The sequence below is a fragment of the Psammomys obesus genome, unplaced genomic scaffold (genome assembly GCF_907164565.1).
Source record: "Psammomys obesus unplaced genomic scaffold, mPsaObe1.curated_primary_1811, whole genome shotgun sequence".
NCBI lineage: Eukaryota > Metazoa > Chordata > Mammalia > Rodentia > Muridae > Psammomys > Psammomys obesus.
The window spans coordinates 4,859,670-4,882,637 of NW_026596460.1; positions in this window are offsets into that span (position 1 = coordinate 4,859,670).

Here is a 22,968-nt window from a genome sequence, read left to right on the forward strand (position 1 = left end):
AATGCAAATCAAAACAACCCTCAGATTTCAACTTACACCCATCAAATTCGCCAAGATCAAAAACTCAAAAGACAGCACATACTGGAGAGGTTGTGGAGAAAAGGGAACCCTCCTCCACTGCTGGTGGGAATGTAAATTTGTACAACCACTCTGGAAAGCAATCTGGCGCTTTCTCAGACAACTAGGAATAGCTCTTTCTCAAGATCCAGCCATACCACTCCTAGGCATATATTCAAAACAGGCTCAAGTACACAATAAGGAGATTTGCTCAACCATGTTTGTAGCAGCCTTATTTGTAATAGCCAGAAGCTGGAAACAGCCCAGATGCCCCTCAGTGGAGGAATGGATGCACAAATTGTGGTACATCTACACAATGGAATATTAGTTAGCAATAAAAAAAAAAAGCAAATCATGAAATTTGTAGGTAAATGGTGAGAACTGGAAAGGATCATCCTGAGTGAGCTATCCTAGAAGCAGAAATACACACACGGTATATACTCACTCATATAGACATATAATATAGGATAAACCTACTAAAATCTGTACACCTAAAGTAACTAATCAAGACGGAGGATTCTAACTAAAATGCTCATCCCCATCATGAAAGGCAAAGAGGATGGACATCAAAAGAAGAAAACAGGAAACAAGTTAGAACCTGCCACAAAGGGCCTCTGAAAGGCTCTGCCCTGCTGTTGGGCAGTGTGCATGGAATCTTATGAAAGAAGTGGGAAAGAGTAAGATCTGGAGAGGACAGGAACTCCACAAGAAGAGCAACTGAGCCAGAAAATTTGAACACAGGGATCTTTCCAGAGACTCATACTCCAAACAAGTACCATGCATGGAAATAAACTAGAACCCCTGCACAGATGTAGCCATGGCAGTTCAGTGTCCAAGTGGGTTCCATAGTAATGAGAACAGGGACTGCCTCTGACATACACTGATTGGCCTGCTCTTTGATCACCTCCCTCTGAGGGGGGAGCAGCCTTACCAGGCTACAGAAGATGACAGTGCAGCCACTCCTGATGAGATCTGATAGACTAAGATCAGAAAAAAGGAGAGGAGGACCTCCCCTATCAGTGGACTAGGGGAAGGGCATTCGTGAAGAAGGGGGAGGGAGGGTGGGACAGGGAGGGGAGGAGGAAGGGGGTTATATGGGAATACAAAGTAAATAAAGTGTAATTAATAAAAGTTAAAAATAAAAATAAATTTAAAAAAATTTTAAAAAAAAGGAACAGACACACCCAAGAGGAATAGATGGCTAGAAATAATCAGACTCAGGGCTGAAATCAATAAAATAGAAACAAATAAAACAATTCAAAGAATCACTGAAACCAAGAGCTGTTTTTTTTTTTTTTTTGTTTTTTTGGTTTTTTTTTTTTTTTGAGAAAAGCAACAAGATAGACAAACCCTTAGCTAAATTAACTTAAAGGAAGAGAGACACTATCCAAATCAACAAAATAAAAAATGAAAAAGGAGACATAACCACAGACACTGAGGAAATCCAAACAATCATTAGGTCTTACTTAAAAAGCCTTTACTTCACAAAATTTGAAAATCTAAATGAAATGGACAATTTTCTTGATCAATTCCACTTATCAAAGCTGAATCAAGACCAGGTAAATCAATTAAATAGTCCTATATCCCCTAAAGACATAGAAGCTGTCATCAAAAGTCTTCCATCCAAAAAAAAGCCCAGGACCAGATGGTTTCAGCCCAAAATTCTACCAGACCTTTAAAGAAGACTTAACAACAATATTCTTCAAACTATTCCAAAAAATAGAAACAGAAGAAACACTACCAAACTTATTCTGTGAAGCCACAGTCACCTTGGAACATAAACCTCACAAAGACCCAAAAAAGAGAGAGAATTTCAGTCCAATCTCTCTTATGAACATTGGTGCAAAAATACTCAACAAAATACTTGAAAACCGAATTCAAGAACACATCAAAGGTATCATCCACCATGACCAAGTAGGCTTCATCCCAGATATGCAGGGGTACTTCAATATAAGGAAAGCCATCAATGTGATATACCATATAAACAATCTGAAAAACAAAACACATGATAATCTGCTTAGATGCTGAAAAAGTATTTGACAAAATCTAACATCCATTCATGCTTAAAGTCTTGGAGAGATCAGTAAAACAAGACACAGACCTGAACATAGTAAAGGCAATATACAGCAAGCCTATAGGTAACATCAAACTCAATGGAGAGAAACTTAAATCAATCCCACGGAAATCAGGGACAAGGCAAGGCTGCCCACTCTCTCTCTATTTCTTCCACATAGTTCTTGAAGTCCTTGCTAGAGTAATAACAAAATTAAAGGAGATCAAGGGGATACAAATTGGAAAGGAAGACGTCAAAATATCACTGTTTGCAGATGATATGATAGTATACATAAGTGACCCCAATAATTCTATCAGGGAACTCCTACAGCTGATAAACACCTTCAGCCAAGTAGTTAGATACAAAATTAACTAAAAAAAATCAGTAGTCCTCCTGTATACAAAACACAAAAGGGATGATAAAGAAATTAGGGAAACAACACCCTTCACAATAGCCACAAAAAACATAAAGTACCTTGCTGTAACCCTAACCAAGCAAGTCAAAGACTTATATGAAAAACAAGACTCTGAAGAAAGAATGAGAAGAAGATATCAGGAGATGGAAAGATCTCCCACGCTCATGGCTGGGCAGGATTAACAGTAAAAATGCCATCTTACCAAAAGCAATGTACAGATTCAATGCAATTCCCATCAAATTACCAACACAATTCTTTACAGACCTTGAAAGAAAAAAAAAATTTCAACTTCATATTGAATAACAAGAAACCCAAAATTGCTAAAAGAATCCTCTGCAAAGAAAGATCTTCTGGAGGTATCTCCATCCCTGATCTCAAACTGTACTATTGAGCAACAGTAGTAAAAACTGTATGGTATTAGCACAGAAACAGAATGGTGGATCAATGGAATCGAATAAAAGACCCTGACATAAATCTAAACACTTATGACACATAATTTTTTACAAAGATGACAAAACCTTTCAGTGGAAAAAAGACAGCATCTTCAACAAATGGTGATGGTGTAACTGGATGTCTACATGTAGAAAAATGCTCATAGACCCATACTTACCACCCTGCACAAAACTAATGTCCAAGTGAATCAAAGACCTCAATATAAAAATGGACACAATAAACCCATTATAAGAAAAAGTAGGGAAGAGCCTTGAACTCATTGGCACAGGAGACAACTTGCTGAACAGAACACCAACAGCACAGGCTCTAAGACCAACAATCAATAAATGGGACCTCATGAAACTGAAAAGCTTCTGTAAAGCAAAGGACACCGTTGTCAGAACAAAACAACAGCCTACAGATTGGGAAAGGATCTTCACCAACCCTTTATCTGACAAAGGACTCATATCCAGTATGGATAAAGAACTAAAAAAGTTAAACAGCAAAAAATCAAGTAATCCAATTAAAAAATGAAGTACGGAGCTAAACAGAGAATTCTCAAAAGAGGAATATAGAATGGCAGAGAAACACTTAAAGTGTTTCTTTAATGCTCAACCTCATTAGCCATCAGGGAAATGCAAATCAAAATGACCCTGAGATTTCACCTTACACCCATCAGAATGGCTAAGATCAAAAACTCAAGAGACAACACATGCTGGAGAGGTTGTGGAAAAAGGGGAACCCTCCTCCACTTCTGGTGGGAATGTAAACTTGTACAACCACTCTGGAAAGCAATCTGATGCTTCCTCAGACAACTAGAAATAGTGCTTCCTCAAGATCCATCTATACCACTCCTACCCAAAAGAGTCTCAAGTACACAATAAGGAGACTTGCTCAACCATGTTTGTAGCAGCCTTATTTGTAATAGCCAGAAGTTGGAAACAGCTCAGATGCCCCTCAGTGGAGGAATGGATGCACAAATTGTAGCATATCTACACAATGGAATATTACTCAGCAGTGAAAAACAAGGAAATCATGAAATTTGCAGGTAAATGGTAGGATCTGGAAAAGATCATCCTGAGTGGGCTATCTTAGAAGCAGAAAGATGCACAGGGTATATACTCACTGATATAGACATATAATATAGGATAAACCTACTAAAATCTGTACACCTAAAGAAACTAATCAAGAGGGAGGACTTGCTAAAATGCTCAATTCCTATCCTGAAAGGCAAAGAGGATGGACATCAGAAGAAGGAGAAAAGAGGGAACAAGTTAGGAGCCTGACACAGAGGGCCTCTGAAACGCTCTGCCCTACAGACTATCAATGCAGATGTTGAGACTTATGGGCAACCTTTGGGCAGAGTACAGGGAATCTTGGGAAAGAAGTGGGAAAGAGTAAGATCTGGAGAGGACAGGAACTCCACAAGGAGAGCAACAGAACCAAAAAATCTGAGCACAGGGATCTTTCCTGAGACTGATACTCCAACCAAGGACTATGCATGGAGATAATCTCAGACCCCTGCACAGATGTAGCCCATGGCAGTTCAGTATCCAAGTGGGTTCCATAGTAATAAGAACAGGCACTGTCTCTGTCATGAACTGATTGGCCTTCTCTTTAATTATCTCCCCCTGAGGGGGAAGGAGCACTACCAGGCCACAGAAGAAGACAATGCAGCCACTCCTGATGAGACTCAATTGACTGGGATCAGAAGGAAGGAAAAGAAGTCCTCTCCTATCAGTGGACTTGGGGAAGGGCATGCATGCAGAGTATGGAGGCAGGGAAGGACTGGGAAGGGAAGAGGGAGGGAACCACAAGGGAGATAAAAAATGAATAAAATGTAATTAATAAAGAATTTTAAAAAAGAAAAACAAACAAACAAAACAAAACAACAACATAAAAAAGAATAGTGCTACCTCAAGATCCAGCTATACCACTCCTACGCATGTATCCAAAATATTCTCAAGTATACAACAAAGACATTTACTCAACCACTTTTGTAGCAGCTTTATTTATAATAGCCAGATGCTGGAAACAGCCCAGATGTCCCTCAGTTGAGGAATGGATACAGAAATTCTGGTACATTTACACAATGGAATATTACTCAGAAATAAAAAACAAGGAAATCATGAAATTTGCAGAAAAATGGTAGGAACTGGAAAAGATCATCTTGCTTTAGGTATCCCAGAAGCAGGAAGACACACAGATTATATACTCACTCATAATTGGACATTAGATATATAATATAGGATGAACATACTAAAATCTGTGCACCTAAAGAAACTAATCAAGAAGGAGGACTCTAGGTAAGATGCTCAATCTTCATTCAGAAAGGCAAATGTATCGACAACAGAAGAGGGAGAAAACAAAGAACAGGACAGGAGCCTACCACAGAGGGCCTCTGAAAGTCTCTACACTGCAAGGTATCTAAGCAGATGCTGAAACTCATAGCCAAACTTTGGGCAGAGTGCAGGGAATCTTATCAAAGAAGTAGGAAATATTAAGACCTGGAAAGGACAGGAGTTCCACAAGGAGAGCAATAGAACCAAAATATTTGGGCACAGGGGTCTTTTCTGAGACTGATACTCCAACCAAGGACCATTCACGGTGATAACCTAGAACCCCTGCACAGATGTAGCCCATGGCAGTTTGGTGTCCAAGTGGGTCCCTTAGTAATGGGAACAAGGGCTATCTCTGACATGAACTGATTGGCCTGCCCTCTGATCACCTTCCCCTCAGAGAGTTGCAGTCTTACCAAGCCACAGAGGAAGGCAATGCAGCCACTCTTGATGAGACTTGATAGAGTGGGATCAGAAGGAAGGGGAGGAAGACCTCCCCTATCAGTAGACTGCTTTTGTGGAGGGGTATGCATGAAGCAGAGGGAGGGACAGGGCCTTGGGAGGGGAGTAGGGAGTGAGGTACAAGTGGAATACAAAGTGAGTAAACTGTAATTAGTAAAAGCATTTCAAATTTAAAAAAAAGAAAAGAAAATACTATGACCAAAATCAACCACAGAAGAAAGACTGTGTTTTGGCTTAGAGTTCCAGAAGGGAAACCCATAATGATGAGGAAGGCAAGACCACAGACTGCTAGAACAGTAAGCTGGCTGATCACATCCCAGATGCATCCAGAAAGCAGAGAAAGAAAACTGGAAGTAAAGTGAAGCTACAGATTGTCAAAGCCCACTCTGTGTAACATACTTCCTCTGGCAAGGCTGTCCCTCCTAAAGGTTCCATAACCTCCCCAAATAGCACCACCAACATGGGACCAAGTGTTCAAACATATGATTGTATGGTGAACACTACTCAAAACCACCTCAGGTCTTGAACTCACATCTTTTCTGCCTCAGCCTCTCAAATTTTGGGAGTACATCTCATCAAAACTGGTTCTTGGGGTCTTTTAAACAGGAAGATTCGTGCACTGTGAGTATAGTCTGTAACACTTGAAACATCACTAAATAACTTCATTGTCCATCATCCCTGCCCTGGAACCACACCAATAGTTTTCAGGAATTGCCAACTATTGAGTCTCCTAGACCATTTAGTGTGAGCAACATGCAGTACATTCTATTGGCATTGCTTGAAGTCCAGACAAACAAAACTTAGTCTGCTGGCGTTGACATCTTTTGGGATGCCCACGTTTCTTGCAAAACTTAGTATAGAATTACAGTTAGAGAAAATTCAAGTGTCAAATGGTCTTGGGATTACATGAACTTTAAATTTTGTACCTTGAAATTCTTATCAAGACACTTGCCATGACCATCTAATTATTAGATTAATAATATTTCTAATATTCAATAGTTTCTTAGTGTCTAACATGACAATATTGTTTCTGAAGTCTCAGAGAAAGCTTGTGAACATTTTAGTCATCAGAAATGTTTGCTTTTGTTTCATTTCAGTTGATAAATAGTAATTATACATATTAGGGAGTACAATGTGCCATTTTTATGAATGTATGTGACAACTATTATGTATTCAGTAAAATTACTCTCAAACTGAATGCTGAGTGATATTATCTAAAACACAGTCTCCCCTTAGATAGTAATAGCCCCGTTTGCAAACACCTTTTCATTATATCCATATCAGAATGAAGTAAGACTCCACTTGAACCTTCCCCATTTATTCTTTCTTGTTCTCAATCAGATATTATGTACATAAGTACTGAGAACCACACAAAAACATTTTAATCATCCTTGAAAAAATATTCTCTTCATCATATTGACTCATGCAATTATTATATGTGAATTCACATTATTTTTTTAAAAGTCTTCAAAAGTAAAAGTGCATTTTACTCTTCATTGAGACACCAAGATTGTTTTCCATAATTGGGTAAAGAAAAGAAAAAAGGAGGCCTCATCCTACATAACACTAACCAGGCCCATGATTACAGACAATAGGATGAATCAATTTCTATCAGCCATAAAGTGCAGATGAAGCGCAGGAAGTCCTATCAGAGCCATGATTAGCTCCACATACACTCTTCTGTGACATAAAAGTACACCCACAACCTACACCCCAGCACAGTCACTCAGCCTCCTGCATAACATCATCAGTCATCATAATGTGTCAGCTCCACTTCTCTCTCCGTGGCAATGACTGTCACAGCTGACGTGGGTGCAGTACACAGAAGCAAAGCCCTTTTCTCCAGTGATGCTCAAGATTCCTTGGGTTTTTAGGGTTTGTTTGTTTGTTTGTTTGTTTGAAACAGGGTTTCTCTGTGCATCCCTGCCTACCCTGGAACTCACACTGTAGACCAGGCTGTGCCTCAAACTCAAAGAAGTCCACCTGCCTTTGCCTCCCCAGTGCTGGAATTAATGGTATATACCACCACTGCCAAGCCTAGGTTTTCAGTTTTGATGTGAACCCAGAGAATTGTCCCACTAGCTTCGCCAAACCCCCTTCACCTCCTTATTTCTTAGACTATAAATCACGGGGTTCATCCTGGGTGTCAAAATCGTATAGAACAGAGAAGTCAACTTCTGAAGGACAGAGGGGCAGGAGGGGGACAGTAACATAAGTGAAGATGGCCATGCCATAGCACAGGGCAACCACAGTGAAGTGGGAGACACAGGTGTGGAAGGCCTTTCTTCCTTTCTCTTTTAATCATTCTTGATAAAAATATTCTCTCCATCATATTGACATAAGATCATACTGGATCTTAAGTATGGTGGAGATGGTCTGACTGTAGGACAAGTGAGCCAGCCAGAATTATGACAGAATCTGTGTCATCTCAGAGAGACTGAATAACAACCTAGATAATGCAAGACAACTTTTGGAAATTCTATGTCTTCACTGCCCTACCTTGTGCCTGGGTATGTCAGAGAAACAGTGAACAAGAACTTGAAGTCAATTCCTCCTATATTTTGTACCTGAACAACCCCTCTAAAGATATGCACAGTAAAGGCTTGCTCCGTAAGGCAGTTTGGTGAAAATTATTAAACATTTAGTGGTTTAGGAATAATAGATGATCCCTAGATCACTGAGGTGAGGTATGATTCTAGAAGAAATGTGGGATGACATCCTCCTCTTTTCCCTCTTTGCTCTCCAGCTTGTAATGAAAAGCAAAGTTGCTCCATTCAAAATTCAATGGTACAAGTTAAACAAAGCCAAATTCAGAACAGTCTAGTGTTAAAATATAGAATTTGGGCCAATTTCGTTCCTATTACTTGGTGTGAAAATTAGGACACAAATCAATAAAACATACAATAATTTATCAAGAAGTATGTGAATTCTAATCTCAAAAAGTACATATGAAGGCACGAAAGTGTAGAGATTCTTTTTTTTAAATTTTTTATTAATTACACTTTATTCATTTTGTAACCCCCATAAGCCCCTCCCTCCTCCCCTCCCAATCCCACCCTCCCTCCCCTTTCTGCATGCATGCCACTCCCCAAGTCCAGTGTAGAGATTCTTATGCAATCAGAACTAAGCTGTCAGCTTGAAGTAGACTGTTGTGAAGTATAGTGTTATAAAGTGTTGTATGCAACCCTCTGGGTAGCCACAATTTAAAACAAAGCACCGCAAAACAAACGAACAAAAGCAGAAAAGATTCAAAGACAACATTACAGGAAAACTATCAAACCAGAGGTGTGCAACATGGGAGTAATTGACTGTAACAAGTTTCTTATTTCCATCAACAATTACTTTAAATGAAAGTAGATTTAATTGTCCTTTAAAAAATAGATGGGCTGAACCAATGTAAAAAAAAAACCCAACAATATGCTGTTTATATGAGACAAACTCACTTTAAATAAATAGACACATACTGACCAAAAGAGAAGGACTGGGAAAAGATGTTCTGCATAGCTATGCTTATCAAAACAAAAAATAAATAAATAAAACAAAACAAAAAAACTAAGTCAAAAGCTGTAACAAATAACAGAGAAGAACATTCACTAATGACAAAAAGAGTCAGTTAATCAGGCAAGCCCTGACTCATGCTCCTCTTATATACCTTCTCATCTCTACTAGAGCTTAGTGTTCCTGAAAATGAGTGACATCCTAGGAAGGACATGAGCATCAATATTCAATAGTTCTTGCTTATATCTGCTTCTCTTTTCTTCCATGGGGTATGAAAGGCTCTAATTAGTCTCATTGAGCTCTATGTTGTCTTCTCTGTAGAATACAGAAGATGTCAGTCTGTTGAATGGGCTGTTAGAGCATTCATATTTATTGGAGACTCAAAGTTCTTACCCTAGTGACTGAATCAAATCAGCCACTCATTCTTTAGTGATAACTGGCTGTCCTTTAATCCCATGCTACTGGTCACCTTCAAAATTTTAGTGCTTTGTTTATTTCCTGTCTCTGCTATTCTCGACTCTTCATTATAGCAGACATATAAGTAATTTAGGACGAGGAATATTCACATATAATTATCCTTCTAATTCTCACTTTCTTTCCCATTGGTTCACATTCCCTCTCTGGGCTTACATTTTCCTAACATCAGTCATTCAGGCCATAAAAATCTTCATTCCACTCTCAGTAACTGACAGAAGAGTCTCCTGTGACATGAGGGAATCATTTCCAGTGACTTCAGGGTGCAGAATAAAACAGTACTTACGAGTAAAGTACTCTGTATATTTATCCAAATACTTGCTATCAGAAAGCTAAACCTTGATCTTCCCCACTCTAGTGTCCAGGGCTCCTGAAGCTATCTCCAAATCTTCTTTTATTGATATCCACACTAATAAAGACAACATAAAAAGACAGACTTCTGAAGATGGTTTTGCATCTCAGCACATGGAGATGTTAGAATTCTGTTAGTAGAAATAAATAGTTTTCAACAACATACACAGCAACAGTCAGTCCTTGCTGAGACCTGTTCCTGTGCAAACCTGCATTGCTTCTTTTCCATTTCATCCTGATCCTGCTCTTTTCTTTCTGCAGGTAGCTAATTTTTCTCTAACAAACTATAAAGCCTTGTTTGCGTTGTTTAAGTATCTTCAGCATCGTTACATTGAGAGAACCTCAAACTACATTTCTCAATATGTTTTTGAGCTTTCTTTGTTTATTCAAAACAAATAGATAATCAATGATGACCACTAGAAAATGGTACTGAAAAAGAAAAACTGCATGTCTCCTTGATCCTCTCTTTTAGATTTAAGTACAAAAAGTAAAGACTTTAACACCTATTTTGTGAATTGTAGTTAACACAGTGTAAGTAACACAACCATTGAAAACAAGAATTACAAGAAAGATGTCATCGATGCATACCACTACAAACTACTATTCAAAAATAAATTAGTAACCAGCTACTGACGTCTGAAACTCTCATACTACTAATTTATTACTGTCTCCTTTGTGAGCTTTTAGATATAATTATTCTAATTTGTGTTTTGAAACTATAATCTTGACCTTACTTTGAACCTTTTGATTATATCAGATGAGAGTAGAAAACTAAAGTTTTTGGTATTACAGATAAATTAGTTATATGCTGCTGACATCAGACACCATGTGTTCATTGTTAAAATATTATTTTTTTGACTCATATTAAAAGTATCACAAGATGCCTTTTACTATGATCCAGTTAGTATTCATTATAGAGAACTGAAGCACAGTGCTTACTTCCTACAACAGAGAAATAGGAAAAAAATGTTTGCATTCTTAATATAAAACTTTTCATATAACTTAATACAGACATCAGAACATTTAATTTTGTAAGTTGTAATTTTCAATTCACAAAAATGTCTGTCCATGTAGTCTCAAATTTATTTTACACTTAGAGTGGGCTTATAAACAATGTTGGTGTATGGAAGTGAATGTCCTAAATACCCAAGCAGAGTACATGAAGGCATTTTTCCATGCTAGGCAAAGTAGCTGACAAGGAAAACACACCCTCCCACTTTTGAAGTTGAAGACATTAATCCTCTTTTAGTAGGAAGAACATCTCTTCTTTGAGGGTATGGAACACTTAAACTCCACTGCCAAATAGCCAGCTCCAATGGCCACTAGTAGAATGAGCTAATCATCAAAAGAAAGTATATCTTATTTTCAAATGTAGACAGAACATTCACCCAGACAGGCTGTGATAGTCAATCTTGATTATCAACATGGCTGGATCTAAATAATCTAGAAGACTGATACAGACCACTGAGAGTGTCTATGGGAACATTTACACAGAGGATTGGTTGAGAGTAAACAACCCATACTGAGTGTAAAAACCATGATGCAATGAACTGGGGACCTGAAGAGAATAAGATTAGAAAAGAAAAAGATAGGTGAACACAGGCATTATCTCTGCTTCCTAGCATGCTATGATTTGAAACTTCTTTACCCTGCCCTCCCTGATTGCCATGCCTGGAAATGATTACAATCTCTAGTTAAGAAATAAGAAAAAGAACAAATTTAACTCAAAAAAGCATTCAGAGGGAAAAGTAATTTTACAAACATACTTCGATGGCAGAATAAGAGACATTTACAAACTGATTTGATAAAAAGACATTACTCTCACACTAAAGGAAGAAAAATTAATGTTATGAAAAGAAAAACTATAAGCCAAGATCCCTACTTAACATAGATACAAAATTCTTAACAAAATGCCAATGAATTCAATCACAGATTATATGGAAAAAATAATACAGCACGATAAAAAGGTTAGACAAATACTTGAGAACTAATCAGTGTGATTCACTGTCAGACTAAGGAAAGACCATATGATTGGTTCAATAGAGGCAAATATTCAACATCTAGCCATAACAAACATGTCATTAAATAACTTGAGATGAATTTCTTCCACCTGATAAATGCCATTTACAAGAACATGTCAATAAATAACTTGAGATGAATGTCTTCTGCCTGATAAATGCCATTTACCAGTAAACTGAGTCTCACCGTCAGCACTGTTCAGATCAGCTACTATGTTCTACCCTTCCTCTCTATCCCAGTGGATCATGAAGATCTGCTCTACCAAACTTCCTTTCACCCACTTACTCCCTTCTCCAAGCCCCCAATTACAGCCTGCAGTGGGCATTCCCTAGGAACCCATTGGCCACTCTGGCCAGGGAAGCAGATAGGCTAACTGTATATCTTCACCTCACCCTGATATCCTCCAGATCCAATGCCCCATTCTCTCCCTGAGAACTGTAGCAAACCAGCTGCTGTGGCCTCACCCTCTTTCTCTGCCCCATCTCTAGAAGATCACACAGATCTTCTCCTCAAACCCCTCTTTCCACTTATCCATATGTCTCAGTCCCAAACCCCAGCAGGCATTCCATAGGAACACTATGGCCCAGGCTGCCAGAGACACAAACAAACCTTAAGATCTTCACTCTCCCTTCTTTCTCCAATCCAGTCTCATCCTCAGCTCTGTAGTAGATTATCTGCTGTGGCCTCTCTTCACTCTGCTTCCATTCCCAGTAGACTAATCAGATACTGGTGGAACACTCTATGTTTCTTCCTCCTCTGAACCCCCTCAACCATCCTCGTTCTAGCTCATCCATATTCTTAAGTATCAGCTTCTTATTCCTAGAAGCAGATTGTACCGAAGATCTCAAATGGCTATACCTAGCAGGATCCTAGAAGCATGTCCTCTGAGCAGCCACCCAATTCCCAACCCCCAAGAAAGGGCAACAGAAACCAAGGAACAAAACATTCACCCAATAAAAACAAGACCAGATATCAACACCTAGAATTACAATATACCAAAACACAGGTGCCAAACACCAGTGTAAAAACAAAATCAATAACAGCCAGGACAATAAATTCCTGTAGAGTCCAGCAACCCTAACACAGTAGGCTCAAAGAATACAACACAGCTGAAGCAAAAGACAAAGACCTTAGAATAGCCTTTATGAATAGCAGAGGTCCTTAAAGAAGAAATGAATACACTCCTCCAAGAAATTTCTGAAAACACACACACACACACACACACAGAGAGAGAGAGAGAGAGAGAGAGAGAGAGAGAGAGAGAGAGAGACGGACAGACAGACAGAGAACTCCACAGTGGTTTGAAATAAATAAAAGTGTAAGGACTGAAAATGGAAATAGAATCAATAAAGAAAATCCAAATTGAGGGAAATCTAGGAATGAAAATTTAAGAAACTAAATAGGAACCTTGGAACCTTGCAGGCAAGCCTCACGAACAGAATACAAGGGATGGAAGAGAAAATCTCAAGCACTGAAGACAAGATAGAAGAAACAAATACTGTAGTCAAAGACAATTTTAAATCTAAAATACTCCAGGCACAAACAGGAAATCTGGGACACTATGTGTCTGAGCTAGGATTTCTGTTGCTATGAAGAGGCACCATGACCACGGTAACTCTTGTAAAGTAAAACATTTGATTAGGGCTTGTGTCCAGTTTCAGACATTTAGTACATTATGATCACGGTAGGAAGTGTGGCAGCAGGTAGACATAGTGCTAGAGAAGGATCGAAGAGCTCTACATCTGGATTGGCAGGCAGTGGGAAGTGAACTGCCTTGCGTTTCTAAAAGCTCCAAGCCCATCTCCACAGTGACAACTTCCTTCAATAAGACTACATGTCCTAATAGTGCCACTCTCTACAGGCTAAGCATTCAAACACATGAGTCTGTGGGGGCCATTTTTATCCAAAAGACCATAGTATGAAAAGATCAAATCTAAGCATAATAGAATAAAGGAAGAAGCTGTCACCTGGATCTACCCTCCTTGCTAAGGAAGCCTGCCAAGGGCCTAAGGACATAGGGTTCCAGACTCTGCCCCGTATTCCTGTGTGCCTTGCTGAGAAACGTTGCCAGGCCCCAGAAATATCCAGCCTGCTGGGGCCCTAGGAACATATGCTTCTAACCTCTGGCCTTACCCACCTTAATTAGGAAGGCTTTTGGACCCTAGGAAAGTCAAGCCTCCAGCCCAGAGACACACAGCCAACAGCTGGGACAAGCAGATGTCTAAAGGCCAGGCTAAGAACACGATCATGAACACAAACATGAGCCAGGGGAATATAACAGCACAAGCACCCAGCTATCCTACTACAGTAAGCCCTGGATATCCTAACACAACTGAAACACAAGAAAATGATCTTAAATATATTCTTATGGAGGTAACAGAGGCTTTTTAAAGATGAAACAAATAAATCCCTTAAAGAAATACAGGAAAACAAAACCAAATATATAGAGTCCTTTAGAGAGGAAATTAATTGATCATTAAAGAAATACAGGAAAATATAATAAAACAGGTGAAAAAAAATGAAGAAAACTGTTCAAGACCTGAAAATGGAAATAGAAACAATAAAGGAAACACAAACTGAGGGAAACCTGGAGATGGAAAATGTAGGAAGAGAACAAGAACTACAAAGTAAACATCACCAACAGAGATGGAAAAGAGAATCTCAGGCAGAGAAGATACAATTGAAGGAATGGATACATCAGTCAAAGAAAATGTTAAATCTAAAGAATTCCTGACACAAAACATCCAAGAAATCAGGGATGCTCTAAAAAGATGAAACCTAAGAATAATAAGAATAGAAGAAAGAAAAGATTCCTGGTTCTAAGGACCAGAAAATATTTTTAACAAAATCATAGAAGAAAATTTTCCCAACCTAAAGAAAGAGGTGCCTATAAATGTACAAGAAACTTACAGAACACCAAATAGATTGGACCAGAAATGAAAATATTCCTGCCACATAATAATCAAAACACTACGTGTACAGAACAAAGAAAGAATATTAAAATCTGCAGAGAAAAAGGCCAATATCTAAAGGCAGACCTAATCAGAATCACACCTGACTTCTCAACAAGAAACTCTAAAAGCTACAAGGGCCTGGATGGACATCTTGCGGACCCGAAGAAATTACAGTTGTCAGCTCAAACATCCAGCAAAACTTTCAATCACCATTCTGGCAGGTTTCCGCAAGAAGGTGGGTAGCCCTGGGCTGGAGGCTAGATGTTCTAGGGTCGAGCAGCCTTCTTGGTAAGCAGGTAGGGCTGTGGGCCAGAGACCTGATCACTCAGCGATACAGCTCATCATCGTTGTGGGGCGTAGCAGCATGTAGGTAGGTGCTGGAGCAGTAGTTGAGAACTGCATTCTGATCCGCAGGAAAAAGGGCCAGATAAGCAATTTAAACAAAACTGCAACCCCTAGTGAGAAAACAAAACAAAACAAAACAAAACCCAGAGCCAGATAGTTTTAGCATAGAATTCTATGACTTTCAAAGAAGAGTTAATGCCAATACTCCTAAAATTATTCCACAAAATAGGAACAGAAAGAACTTTGCCCAATTCTTTTATGACGCCACTGTCACCCTGACATCTAAACCACTTAAAGACCCAACAAAAAAAGTAAAGTACAGACCAATTTTCCTTCTGAAAATACATGCAAAAATTCTCAATAAGATACTTGCCAACTGAATCCAATAACATATCAAAAATACTATCCACCATGATCAGGAGGATTCAACCCAGGGATTCGGGGATGATTCAACATAAATTGATAAATATAATCCACCACATAAACAAACTTAAACATAATAACTACATGGTCATCTCATTACATGTAGAAAACACCTTTGACAAAAAACTATAACTCCTTCATGATAAAAGTCTTGGTGAGATTAGAAAGACGAAGGACATACCTCAACATAAAAAAGGCAATTTATAGCAAGCCAATATCAACTTAAATGGAGAGAAACTCAAGCAAGTTCACTTAAATCAGGAACAAGACAAGGCTGTCCACTCTCTCCCTACCTGTTCAATATAATACTTCCATTATTAGCAAGAACAATAAGAAAACTGAAGGAGATATGTGGGGATATAATTAGAATGGAAGCAGTAACAGTATTTTTATTTCCAGATATGATAGCATACATAAGTGAGCCTTAAAATTCCACTGGGAGATTCCTACAGATGATGAACACTTTCAAAAGAGTAGCAGACTTCAAACTTAACTCACAAAAATCAATAGCCCTATTATATACGATGATAACTGGACTAAGAAAGAATTAGGAAAATAACAACTTTGACCATAACCTCAGAAATACATAACTCTTTATAGTAACTCTAACGAAGCAAGTAAAAGAAATGTATAACAAAAACTTTACCACATTAAAGAAAGAAATTAAAGAAGATATCAGAAGATGGAAAGATGCCCATGCTCATGGTTTAGTCTATATGGATCAGGATTAATATGGTTAAAATGGCCATCCTACCAAAACAAACAAACAAACTGCTTTTTCAATTCCCATCAAAATTCCAGCACAATTCTCCACAGATCTTGAAAAGTCAATTTTCAGCTTCATATGGAAACACACACAAAATGAAAAAAGAAAAAGAAAAAATAAAACACTAATTAACTACCATCATCACAACAGCAAAACAAGATAGCTGAAACAGTCCTGAATATTAAAAAAAAAAAATGCTGGGGGTATCACCATCCCTGACCTCAAATTGCACTACAGAACTATAGTAGCAAATACATCATGGTATTGGCACAAAACAGGCACAATCAATAGAATCAAACTGAAGACCCAGACATATATCCACAGACCTGTGGATACCTGATTTTTTAATAAAGAAGCCAGAAATACACAGGGGAAAAAAGACATCTTCAACAAATGATGCTGGTTAAACTGGAGGGCTTCATGCAGAAGAGTGCAAATAGATCCATATTTATCACTCTGAACAAAATTAAAGTCCAAATCAACTTAAAATGAGATACACTGAACCTGATAAAACAAAGTTTGGAATTGCCTTGAACTCATTGGCACAGAAAAAAAAAAAAAGACTTTCTGAACAGAAGACTGTTAGCATAGGCACTAAGACCAAATACTAACAAACGGGACCCCATGAAACTGAAAAGTTTCTGTATGGCAAAGGAGACCATCTTTAGAACAAAACTGCATCCTAAAGAATGAGAAAAGATTTTTACCAAATACAAATCCTACACATTCAATACAGAGCTGAAATTCACGGTATACGAGCAACTTAATGTAAAAATGGGTGCAGATCTAAACAGAGAATTCTCAAAAGAGGATGCACAAATGTCAGGGGTGTATTGAAAGAAATTCCCAACATCCTTAGTCCTCAAAGATGTGCAAAACAAAAATTTTTTTGTAACATCTTCTTACAGCTGTCATAAAAACCAAGATCAATAAAACAAATGACATTTTATGATGAAGAGGATCAGGAGTAAGTACAACATGACCTAGCAATTCTGCCCCACAAATATATATAGCCAAAGAAAATTCAATCACTATCTGAAAGGGATATGTATACAACATTTATTACATCTTTTTCATAATAGCTCAGCATGGAAATGTGTCTATGAGTGGATAAAAGTAAGCAAAATTATGTATGTGTGTATGTAAAACCTACAATGGCTATTACTCTGCTTTAGAAAAGAGGGACATTATCTTGCCATACCAAACAACATGGATGAACCTGATGGTATGCCAACAGAAATCATCCAGACACAGAAAAATTCCATGGTTCCTATCACATGTCTCATCCTTTAAAAACAGTCAGCTACTAGATTAAAATAGTCCCTTCCAAGTATTGAAGGTGGAGTGAAGGCAGAGACAGTGGTCAATAATCACAAATTTTCACTTAATACAAGAATAAATTCTTTACACACAGTCACTTTAGTTAATAATGTATTGTATAATTCAATTTTAAAAGTATAGTGGAGTGTTCACACCCAAAATAAAAGGCAATATAACAGTATACTGTTATACTGTGCAGTATAACAGAAAATCAGCTTGAGTTAAATAATTTTACAATGCATCGATGTGCCAAATATCATGTTTTACACATTAAATGCACAGACATTTTTTTTTTTATCAAGCAGATCTCAATAAAGTTTAAAATAAGGAAGGGAGAGAAATAGGAGAGAGGGGAGGGGAGTTGGAGGGAGGGATGGCAGGCACTAGGTTGGTGGTTGCTAAAATTGACTGACTAGCCCTGTATGCATGGAGATTCATGATAATTTCTTCTCTTTTGTGTTTGTTTAATCAGGAACAGTTCATGTTAATGTGAAAACCAGAGCGATGTCATTCTTTTATCCGATAGGGAAATATCAGTGGATTCCATGATGCACTGATGAGTTTTCTGAAGTAGCCATAAAGCAGTTTGACTATGAGAGTGCCAACTGCAAAACTTAACAATTAAACCCCCACACAACACAGTAGCTGTGTGCAGACTTACAGTTACTGTTCACAAGTTTATCTAGGCAGTTAATTCACAAAAGGTTATTTTTTCAATGTCTTGACTCCATCTCTGCTAAGATGTTTCCTTAATAAAGTTTCTTCACCTCTCTATGCCTTAGGCATTTCTGTAACACTGGGTTTAGTAGAAATGCCTTTCCCATGGGGTAATGATGAATACCAGAGTTAACACGTGAATAGTGTTTCCGGCCATGTCTTGTCAAACCATAGCTTGACGAGTTTTGTTCAAAAACTAAGAAATTATCTAATTCCCAGTAAGTTCACAAATCTTACCAAAGAATGTGTTCCCCTGGTGGAATGATCTGTTGCATAATTAGTGTGATACCCACAGAAAACAAAGTTTCTGAGTTGTTTCCTTGTGCAAGCACTGACTGTCAGGTGGAGGTGATTTTGACTCCAAGGCAACATTTGGCAGTAGCTGAAGGCATTCCCAGTGTCTGATGGGTAGAGACCAACACTAAACACCTGGCATGACAGCTCTCACAGCAAAGTATTGGCTCCAAAGGCTAATAGAGCTCAAAATGAGAAAAACCATTCTGTGGCCACAAGAACAGTTAGATCCATGTTCTACAAGAAAAATTTGGGGATAGAATTTTTCAGCTATACCTATTTTAACATAAGTAGTCTACTAACATCCTTCATTTACCTTGATGTGTGAGAGAAAACTGAGTAATTCAGGATAGTTTTCTGAGGCTTTAAAATTATACATTATTGCTAACCACGGTGATGAAATGTCACAAAGACTTATGCAAATTAAAATAAAAATTCCAGAGCCCTTAAAAGGATTTTAATATGCACAACCGTCAAGGATGCCGTTATGGTTATTAGTTGTTTAATTAGGTTTTTATTCTTAATTTCTGTCAGTGCCCAACTTTGGAAAACACTTTCAGAATTTCAGCATATGCTGCCTTTCTCAAGGCAGTTTTGCTTTTACGGGCCCATACTATTTTTCACAGGCAGTTACTCATGGTCACCTACTGTAGTCTCACGGTAGCACGCAAGAATTTGGTTTACTGGAACTGGCAAAGAAAACGTTGTCCTCGGTGGTGGGGGCAATGATAAAGCAAATGAAGTACATGATTTCAGCTTCTATGAACTCAGTTCAGTGCCCACTCTGATATTTCTACTTCCTTGGAATGAAGACTTGGTTAATTTAAATGAAGAATCCAACTGCACTGAGGAGCTAGGTCCTAGAGAAGGGGGCATGGGATGACATAAGAATGAGGATCACATGACCAGGACAATTAGAATGAAGAGTGAAGATATATGTGTTCTTCCTTGGTGAGTCATATGTACATTTGCACTTTTATTAATTTTTTTTCTTTTGCTTCTTGCTCTTACTAGTTTGTTTGGCTCTGCCTGTCCATCATGGTGCATTTTTAGGATTAGTCCACAAGTTATTGAACATCCATAAGGAGTTTGGTATCTACTTAAGAGATCCAGTCTCAGAGAAGTGATGCATGAGTCTTCCATAGCTATGCAAGGACAGCGACTGCTTCCCAGTGGTGCTTTACTTTAGGTGAGAGCTGCTTCTCAGTACTGCTTTGTTTCGGTAAGAATAAGGAGTTGGAGTGAACATACTAGCACATGCCTTTAATCCTAGCTCTTCAGACACAGAGAGAAAGGACCTGAGTTCAAGGCCAGCCTGTTCTACATAGTACCAGGCTAAACGAGGGCTATGTACTGACACTTTGTCTCAAAAAAGGAAGATAGATTAATTTGAGGGATATAGGGATGGTTCATCAATATCTGCTCTTTCAGAGAACATGCATTCTGTTCCTAGCACCCATGTGGTGGTTCACCTGTAACTCCAGTTCCAGGAGATCTGATGTCCTCTTCCAGCCTTTGTATGCATGCATGCATGTGCATGAGCATGTGCACACACATACCAATAAATAAATAAATAGATAGATAAATAAATATATATATATATATATATGTTAACAAGGAGGAAGTAAATATATTGTTTGATCCATGCTGTGGTGGTGCACACCTTTAAGCCCAGCACTCTGGAGGCAGAAGCAGGTGAATCTTTGATTTCAAGGCTATAATGTTCTCCAGAGTAAGTTCCAGGACAGTCGGGGCTACATGGAGAAACCCTGTCTCAAAAAACAAACAAAAATAAAAAAATAAAGCTGTTTGATATAGTCAACAATGTGCATTGTAGAGGTGTCTGTCATGACCCTGTTTTCTTCCTAGCATCTCCCATGTCCCTTTACATTTGGAGCTTAATTCTTCAGAAAAGCTGAAATGTTTTCAGCATCCCTTGTAGAGGTGCACAGGTCCATCAAGTCTCTATCACTCAAGTACTTTTATATCAGAATTTGGCACAATGTCTTGAAGACACTCAGGAGTAAATACTCAAACTGATATTTCTGAGGTTGGTACCAGAGGCAGCATACAGCTCCATTTCCAGATTTGGTAAGGATGCTAGGTTTGGGAGTAGCCAGGATAGCAACCCATTACATTGTGGTGTTCAGACCCCGAGTACCACAGTGACGTCTCCACAGAATCTGTGTACCAAATCAGTTTTGTACATTTTCCCAGCATTGATCAACTCAGAGGCTAATTCTCAGAAACTATATAGAATTTTAGTACCTCTTAGGAATGTATTTTCTGCTTAGATTAGCCTGTGTTTGCTTCTGTGGCTTGTCACCAGGAATAGTGGAGGACAATGATGAGTGATGGAAATGTGGAGTGTGAACAAGTGAGAAATTTCCTACTACTTATTTTAAATTGAACTATCATAACAGAAGTTTAAAACCAGAACTTGTATTCTGTTTATTTTTCATCTGTTCATCTGAATTTTACTTGAAAATGTGGCATAAGATATAACCACAAGAAGACCTTCAAACGACAATTGCAAAACTCAGCCCTTGAACTTTTTCCCAACTGAGCTGTTTTCCACTGCAGCTGCTGGTTCCCATCAGCCTTGCCCTAGAGATGATGACTCAGCCCAGATAAGCTGCACAAGGCCTCCCACGCTGTCAGCAACAGCCTCTCTGGACAGTGTTCCAAGTCAGTCTTCTATCCCTTATCTAAGCACTTAGCACCAACTTACAGAGATACATTCAGATTTCTTTTATGGCTGTCTGTATTCTCTGGAAAAGCTTCAGTCCCACCCCCTTTTTCTCAGTTTTTTCAATCTTTTCCTTCTGCTTCCGTAGAAAAGTTTCTTAATTTTGTAAAATTATACAATTCCCTAGAAAACATACCCAGTTCTTTCCCAACCAAAAAGTCTGTGTGTTTTCTTCCCATTTTTTTTCCTTTTTTTTGTAATCACAAATGCATAGGCCTCGACAAAAGAGGATGGAAGAGGGATTTGTAGAAGACCGTCTAAGACTAGTTGGAGCTGAAATAGCCACTAGAAAAACTAGAGCTAACTCTGTTGGCTGTTTTAGAAACAATACTTTCTTGATTATTATAACTTACATATGCGTAAAATAAAATTTTTCAAATTTGTCGTTCGTTTTCAAGTGAGTTTTAGGTATCGTAGGCCACTGCAAAGCATAAGAATGTAATACAGCCTGGTGAGAGACTGTTTTCTTACCAGTTTCAAAACCCGAGATTCAATCTCTTGCGCCTATGAAAAGCAAAAACAAAATAAACAAAAACAACAACAAACCACACTCAAACAAAAATTCATCTTTGTTATTTGTCAACTTTAGCTATGTACTGGGAACCAACTTCCAGACTAGATCGCTCCACATGAACAGGACAGCACAGTGTTCGCATGTAATTCATGTGTGTCCTCTGTAGTGTGCTCTGCGTCACTTCCACAGGCCTTACAAGGTGCAGTGCCAATGGCAAGTCAGTGCCTCACGACCCTGCTCGGGGAGCAATAGCAAGGAAGAAAGCCTGCAAATGTTGGATGGGTATACTTTTCCCCAGTATTTTTAGACTCCTGGGTTGAGATCTCTGGTTGTAAAAGCTTGCAAATGCAGAAGGGTGGCTTCACAGCAAAGGGCCAGAAGACAACTCTTGAGCCACTGTACAGAGTGGCTCATTTTTCTTGGACAGTATTGAATATTTAGGCTAATAACAAAGCAGAATAAATCCTGTGGTGGCCCCACCTAATAAACCTAAATTGAAAGATCTAAAAGGATGAAAGTAATTCTTAGAAACTTAACTGCGACCCAGAGCAAAGCTCACAGCAACGTAATGGATGTCAAAAAATACTCAGCTTTGAAAGGAATGAAAACCAAAGGGACCCAGTCACTGTATATACAAAGGGGCAGGATGATGTGATCAATTTTATGGGGGGAGACTAAAAGAGAGACTAATAAATGTCTGAGAGCTTACAAAATAACACTACAAGCTCTGCCATAAACCCGCAAGACAGGAATTGCTTTTTAAAGCATTACCTTGCTTAGCTTGTG